This window comes from Lepisosteus oculatus, unplaced genomic scaffold (assembly GCF_040954835.1).
Source record: "Lepisosteus oculatus isolate fLepOcu1 unplaced genomic scaffold, fLepOcu1.hap2 HAP2_SCAFFOLD_56, whole genome shotgun sequence".
Lineage (NCBI taxonomy): Eukaryota > Metazoa > Chordata > Actinopteri > Semionotiformes > Lepisosteidae > Lepisosteus > Lepisosteus oculatus.
Window position 1 is genome coordinate 38,037 of NW_027168106.1, and position 6,350 is coordinate 44,386.

The window sequence follows — 6,350 nt, forward strand, 5'->3', positions numbered from 1 at the left end:
CTTAACCCCAGTGTGCAGAAAGTGCCAAAACGTGTTTTTCAGCAGAAATAAACATGTTTCTGCAAGTTTGGTCAACCCCATGTAAGTTATGGGGCAGTAACAGCACACTTTTCAAAACGTGTTTTTCAGCCCGAAATAAATGCATTTTTTCAGACAGCTGTATCCCTATGTAACTGCAAGGCTCAGAAGAGCCCACACACTCAGGTCTTAACCCCAGTGTGCTGAAAGTGTCAAAATGTGTTTTTCAGCAGAAATAAATATGTTTCTGCAAGTTTGGTCAACCCCATGTAAGTTATGGGGCAGTAACAGCACACTTTTAAAAACGTGTTTTTCAGCCCGAAATAAACGCGTTTTTCAGACTTCAGAATCCCAATGTAACTGCAAGGCTCAGAAGAGCCCACACACTCAGGTCTTAACCCCAGTGTGCTGAAAGTGTCAAAACGTGTTTTTCAGCAGAAATAAGCATATTTCTGCAAGTTTGGTCAACCCCATGTAAGTTATGGGGCAGTAACAGCTCACTTTTCAAAACGTGTTTTTCAGCTTGAAATAAACGCGTTTTTTCAGACTTCAGAATTCCAAGGTAACTGCAAGGCTCAGAAGAGCCCACACACTCAGCTCTTAACCCCAGTGTGCTGAAAGTGTCAAAATGTGTTTTTCAGCAGAAATAAACATGTTTCTGCAAGTTTGGTCAACCCCATGTAAGTTATGGGGCAGTAACAGCACACTTTTCAAAACGTGTTTTTCAGCCCGAAATAAACACGTTTTTTCAGACAGCTGTATCCCTATGTAACTGCAAGGCTCAGAAGAGCCCACACACTCAGGTCTTAACCCCAGTGTGCTGAAAGTGTCAAAACGTGTTTTTCAGCAGAAATAAACATGTTTCTGCAAGTTTGGTCAACCCCATGTAAGTTATGGGGCAGTAACAGCACACTTTTCAAATGTGTTTTTCAGCCCGAAATAAACACGTTTTTTCAGACAGCAGTATCCCTATGTAACTACAAGGCTCAGAAGAGCCCACACACTCAGCTCTTAACCCCAGTGTGCTGAAAGTGTCAGAATGTGTTTTTCAGCAGAAATAAACATGTTTCTGCAAGTTTGGTCAACCCCATGTAAGTTATGGGGCAGTAACAGCACACTTTTCAAAACGTGTTTTTCAGCCCGAAATAAACACGTTTTTTTAGACAGCTGTATCCCTATATAACTGCAAGGCTCAGAAGAGCCCACACACTCAGCTCTTAACCCCAGTGTGCAGAAAGTGCCAAAACGTGTTTTTCAGCAGAAATAAACATGTTTCTGCAAGTTTGGTCAACCCCATGTAAGTTATGGGGCAGTAACAGCACACTTTTCAAAACGTGTTTTTCAGCCCGAAATAAACACGTTTTTTCAGACAGCTGTATCCCTATGTAACTGCAAGGCTCAGAAGAGCCCACACACTCAGGTCATAACCCCAGTGTGCAGAAAGTGCCAAAACGTGTTTTTTAGCAGAAATAAACATGTTTCTGCAAGTTTGGTCAACCCCATGTAAGTTATGGGGCAGTAACAGCACACTTTTCAAAACGTATTTTTCAGCCCGAAAGAAACACGTTTTTTCAGACTTCACAATCTCCATGTAACTGCAAGGCTCAGAAGAGCCCACACACTCAGGTCTTAAACCCAGTGTGCTGAAAGTGTCAAAACGTGTTTTTCAGCAGAAATAAGCATATTTCTGCAAGTTTGGTCAACCCCATGTAAGTTATGGGGCAGTAACAGCACACTTTTCAAAACGTGCTTTTCAGCTTGAAATAAACGCGTTTTTTCAGACTTCAGAATTCCAATGTAACTGCAAGTCTCAGAAGAGCCCACACACTCAGCTCTTAACCCCAGTGTGCTGAAAGTGTCAAAATATGTTTTTCAGCAGAAATAAACATGTTTCTGTAAGTTTGGTCAACCCCATGTAAGTTATGGGGCAGTAACAGCACACTTTTCAAAACGTGTTTTTCAGCCCGAAATAAACACGTTTTTTCAGACAGCTGTATCCCTATGTATCTGCAAGGCTCAGAAGAGCCCACACACTCAGCTCTTAACCCCAGTTTGCAGAAAGTGCCAAAACGTGTTTTTCAGCAGAAATAAACATGTTTCTGCAAGTTTGGTCAACCCCATGTAAGTTATGGGGCAGTAACAGCACACTTTTCAAAACGTGTTTTTCAGCCCGAAATAAACACGTTTTTTCAGACAGCTGTATCCCTATGTAACTGCAAGGCTCAGAAGAGCCCACACACTCAGCTCTTAACCCCAGTGTGCAGAAAGTGCCAAAACGTGTTTTTCAGCAGAAATAAACATGTTTCTGCAAGTTTGGTCAACCCCATGTAAGTTATGGGGCAGTAACAGCACACTTTTCAAAACGTGTTTTTCAGCCCGAAATAAATGCATTTTTTCAGACAGCTGTATCCCTATGTAACTGCAAGGCTCAGAAGAGCCCACACACTCAGGTCTTAACCCCAGTGTGCATGAAAAAATGTGTTTTTCATCAGAAATAAACATGTTTCTGCAAGTTGGGTCAACCCCATGTAAGTTATGGGGCAGTAACAGCACACTTTTAAAAACGTGTTTTTCAGCCCGAAATAAACGCGTTTTTCAGACTTCAGAATCCCAATGTAACTGCAAGGCTCAGAAGAGCCCACACACTCAGGTCTTAACCCCAGTGTGCTGAAAGTGTCAAAACGTGTTTTTCAGCAGAAATAAGCATATTTCTGCAAGTTTGGTCAACCCCATGTAAGTTATGGGGCAGTAACAGCTCACTTTTCAAAACGTGTTTTTCAGCTTGAAATAAACGCGTTTTTTCAGACTTCAGAATTCCAAGGTAACTGCAAGGCTCAGAAGAGCCCACACACTCAGCTCTTAACCCCAGTGTGCTGAAAGTGTCAAAATGTGTTTTTCAGCAGAAATAAACATGTTTCTGCAAGTTTGGTCAACCCCATGTAAGTTATGGGGCAGTAACAGCACACTTTTCAAAACGTGTTTTTCAGCCCGAAATAAACACGTTTTTTCAGACAGCTGTATCCCTATGTAACTGCAAGGCTCAGAAGAGCCCACACACTCAGGTCTTAACCCCAGTGTGCTGAAAGTGTCAAAACGTGTTTTTCAGCAGAAATAAACATGTTTCTGCAAGTTTGGTCAACCCCATGTAAGTTATGGGGCAGTAACAGCACACTTTTCAAATGTGTTTTTCAGCCCGAAATAAACACGTTTTTTCAGACAGCAGTATCCCTATGTAACTACAAGGCTCAGAAGAGCCCACACACTCAGCTCTTAACCCCAGTGTGCTGAAAATGTCAGAATGTGTTTTTCAGCAGAAATAAACATGTTTCTGCAAGTTTGGTCAACCCCATGTAAGTTATGGGGCAGTAACAGCACACTTTTAAAAACGTGTTTTTCAGCCCGAAATAAACGCGTTTTTCAGACTTCAGAATCCCAATGTAACTGCAAGGCTCAGAAGAGCCCACACACTCAGGTCTTAACCCCAGTGTGCTGAAAGTGTCAAAACGTGTTTTTCAGCAGAAATAAGCATATTTCTGCAAGTTTGGTCAACCCCATGTAAGTTATGGGGCAGTAACAGCTCACTTTTCAAAACGTGTTTTTCAGCTTGAAATAAACGCGTTTTTTCAGACTTCAGAATTCCAAGGTAACTGCAAGGCTCAGAAGAGCCCACACACTCAGCTCTTAACCCCAGTGTGCTGAAAGTGTCAAAATGTGTTTTTCAGCAGAAATAAACATGTTTCTGCAAGTTTGGTCAACCCCATGTAAGTTATGGGGCAGTAACAGCACACTTTTCAAAACGTGCTTTTCAGCTTGAAATAAACACGTTTTTTCAGACAGCTGTATCCCTATGTAACTGCAAGTCTCAGAGGAGCGTACACACTCAGGTCTTAACCCCAGTGTGCTGAAAGTGTCAGAATGTGTTTTTCAGCAGAAATAAACATGTTTCTGCAAGTTTGGTCAACCCCATGTAAGTTATGGGGCAGTAACAGCACACTTTTCAAAACGTGTTTTTCAGCCCGAAATAAACACGTTTTTTTAGACAGCTGTATCCCTATATAACTGCAAGGCTCAGAAGAGCCCACACACTCAGCTCTTAACCCCAGTGTGCAGAAAGTGCCAAAACGTGTTTTTCAGCAGAAATAAACATGTTTCTGCAAGTTTGGTCAACCCCATGTAAGTTATGGGGCAGTAACAGCACACTTTTCAAAACGTGTTTTTCAGCCCGAAATAAACATGTTTTTTCAGACAGCTGTATCCCTATGTAACTGCAAGGCTCAGAAGAGCCCACACACTCAGGTCATAACCCCAGTGTGCAGAAAGTGCCAAAACGTGTTTTTTAGCAGAAATAAACATGTTTCTGCAAGTTTGGTCAACCCCATGTAAGTTATGGGGCAGTAACAGCACACTTTTCAAAACGTATTTTTCAGCCCGAAAGAAACACGTTTTTTCAGACTTCACAATCTCCATGTAACTGCAAGGCTCAGAAGAGCCCACACACTCAGGTCTTAACCCCAGTGTGCTGAAAGTGTCAAAACGTGTTTTTCAGCAGAAATAAGCATATTTCTGCAAGTTTGGTCAACCCCATGTAAGTTATGGGGCAGTAACAGCACACTTTTCAAAACGTGCTTTTCAGCTTGAAATAAACGCGTTTTTTCAGACTTCAGAATTCCAATGTAACTGCAAGTCTCAGAAGAGCCCACACACTCAGCTCTTAACCCCTTTGTGCTGAAAGTGTCAAAATGTGTTTTTCAGCAGAAATAAACATGTTTCTACAAGTTTGGTCAACCCCATGTAAGTTATGGGGCAGTAACAGCACACTTTTCAAAACGTGTTTTTCAGCCCGAAATAAACACGTTTTTTCAGACAGCTGTATCCCTATGTAACTGCAAGGCTCAGAAGAGCCCACACACTCAGCTCTTAACCCCAGTGTGCAGAAAGTGCCAAAACGTGTTTTTCAGCAGAAATAAACATGTTTCTGCAAGTTTGGTCAACCCCATGTAAGTTATGGGGCAGTAACAGCACACTTTTCAAAACGTGTTTTTCAGCCCGAAATAAATGCATTTTTTCAGACAGCTGTATCCCTATGTAACTGCAAGGCTCAGAAGAGCCCACACACTCAGGTCTTAACCCCAGTGTGCTGAAAGTGTCAAAATGTGTTTTTCAGCAGAAATAAATATGTTTCTGCAAGTTTGGTCAACCCCATGTAAGTTATGGGGCAGTAACAGCACACTTTAAAAAACGTGTTTTTCAGCCCGAAATAAACGCGTTTTTCAGACTTCAGAATCCCAATGTAACTGCAAGGCTCAGAAGAGCCCACACACTCAGGTCTTAACCCCAGTGTGCTGAAAGTGTCAAAACGTGTTTTTCAGCAGAAATAAGCATATTTCTGCAAGTTTGGTCAACCCCATGTAAGTTATGGGGCAGTAACAGCTCACTTTTCAAAACGTGTTTTTCAGCTTGAAATAAACGCGTTTTTTCAGACTTCAGAATTCCAAGGTAACTGCAAGGCTCAGAAGAGCCCACACACTCAGCTCTTAACCCCAGTGTGCTGAAAGTGTCAAAATGTGTTTTTCAGCAGAAATAAACATGTTTCTGCAAGTTTGGTCAACCCCATGTAAGTTATGGGGCAGTAACAGCACACTTTTCAAAACGTGTTTTTCAGCCCGAAATAAACACGTTTTTTCAGACAGCTGTATCCCTATGTAACTGCAAGGCTCAGAAGAGCCCACACACTCAGGTCTTAACCCCAGTGTGCTGAAAGTGTCAAAACGTGTTTTTCAGCAGAAATAAACATGTTTCTGCAAGTTTGGTCAACCCCATGTAAGTTATGGGGCAGTAACAGCACACTTTTCAAATGTGTTTTTCAGCCCGAAATAAACACGTTTTTTCAGACAGCAGTATCCCTATGTAACTACAAGGCTCAGAAGAGCCCACACACTCAGCTCTTAACCCCAGTGTGCTGAAAGTGTCAGAATGTGTTTTTCAGCAGAAATAAACATGTTTCTGCAAGTTTGGTCAACCCCATGTAAGTTATGGGGCAGTAACAGCACACTTTTCAAAACGTGTTTTTCAGCCCGAAAGAAACACGTTTTTTTAGACAGCTGTATCCCTATATAACTGCAAGGCTCAGAAGAGCCCACACACTCAGCTCTTAACCCCAGTGTGCAGAAAGTGCCAAAACGTGTTTTTCAGCAGAAATAAACATGTTTCTGCAAGTTTGGTCAACCCCATGTAAGTTATGGGGCAGTAACAGCACACTTTTCAAAACGTGTTTTTCAGCCCGAAATAAACACGTTTTTTCAGACAGCTGTATCCCTATGTAACTGCAAGGC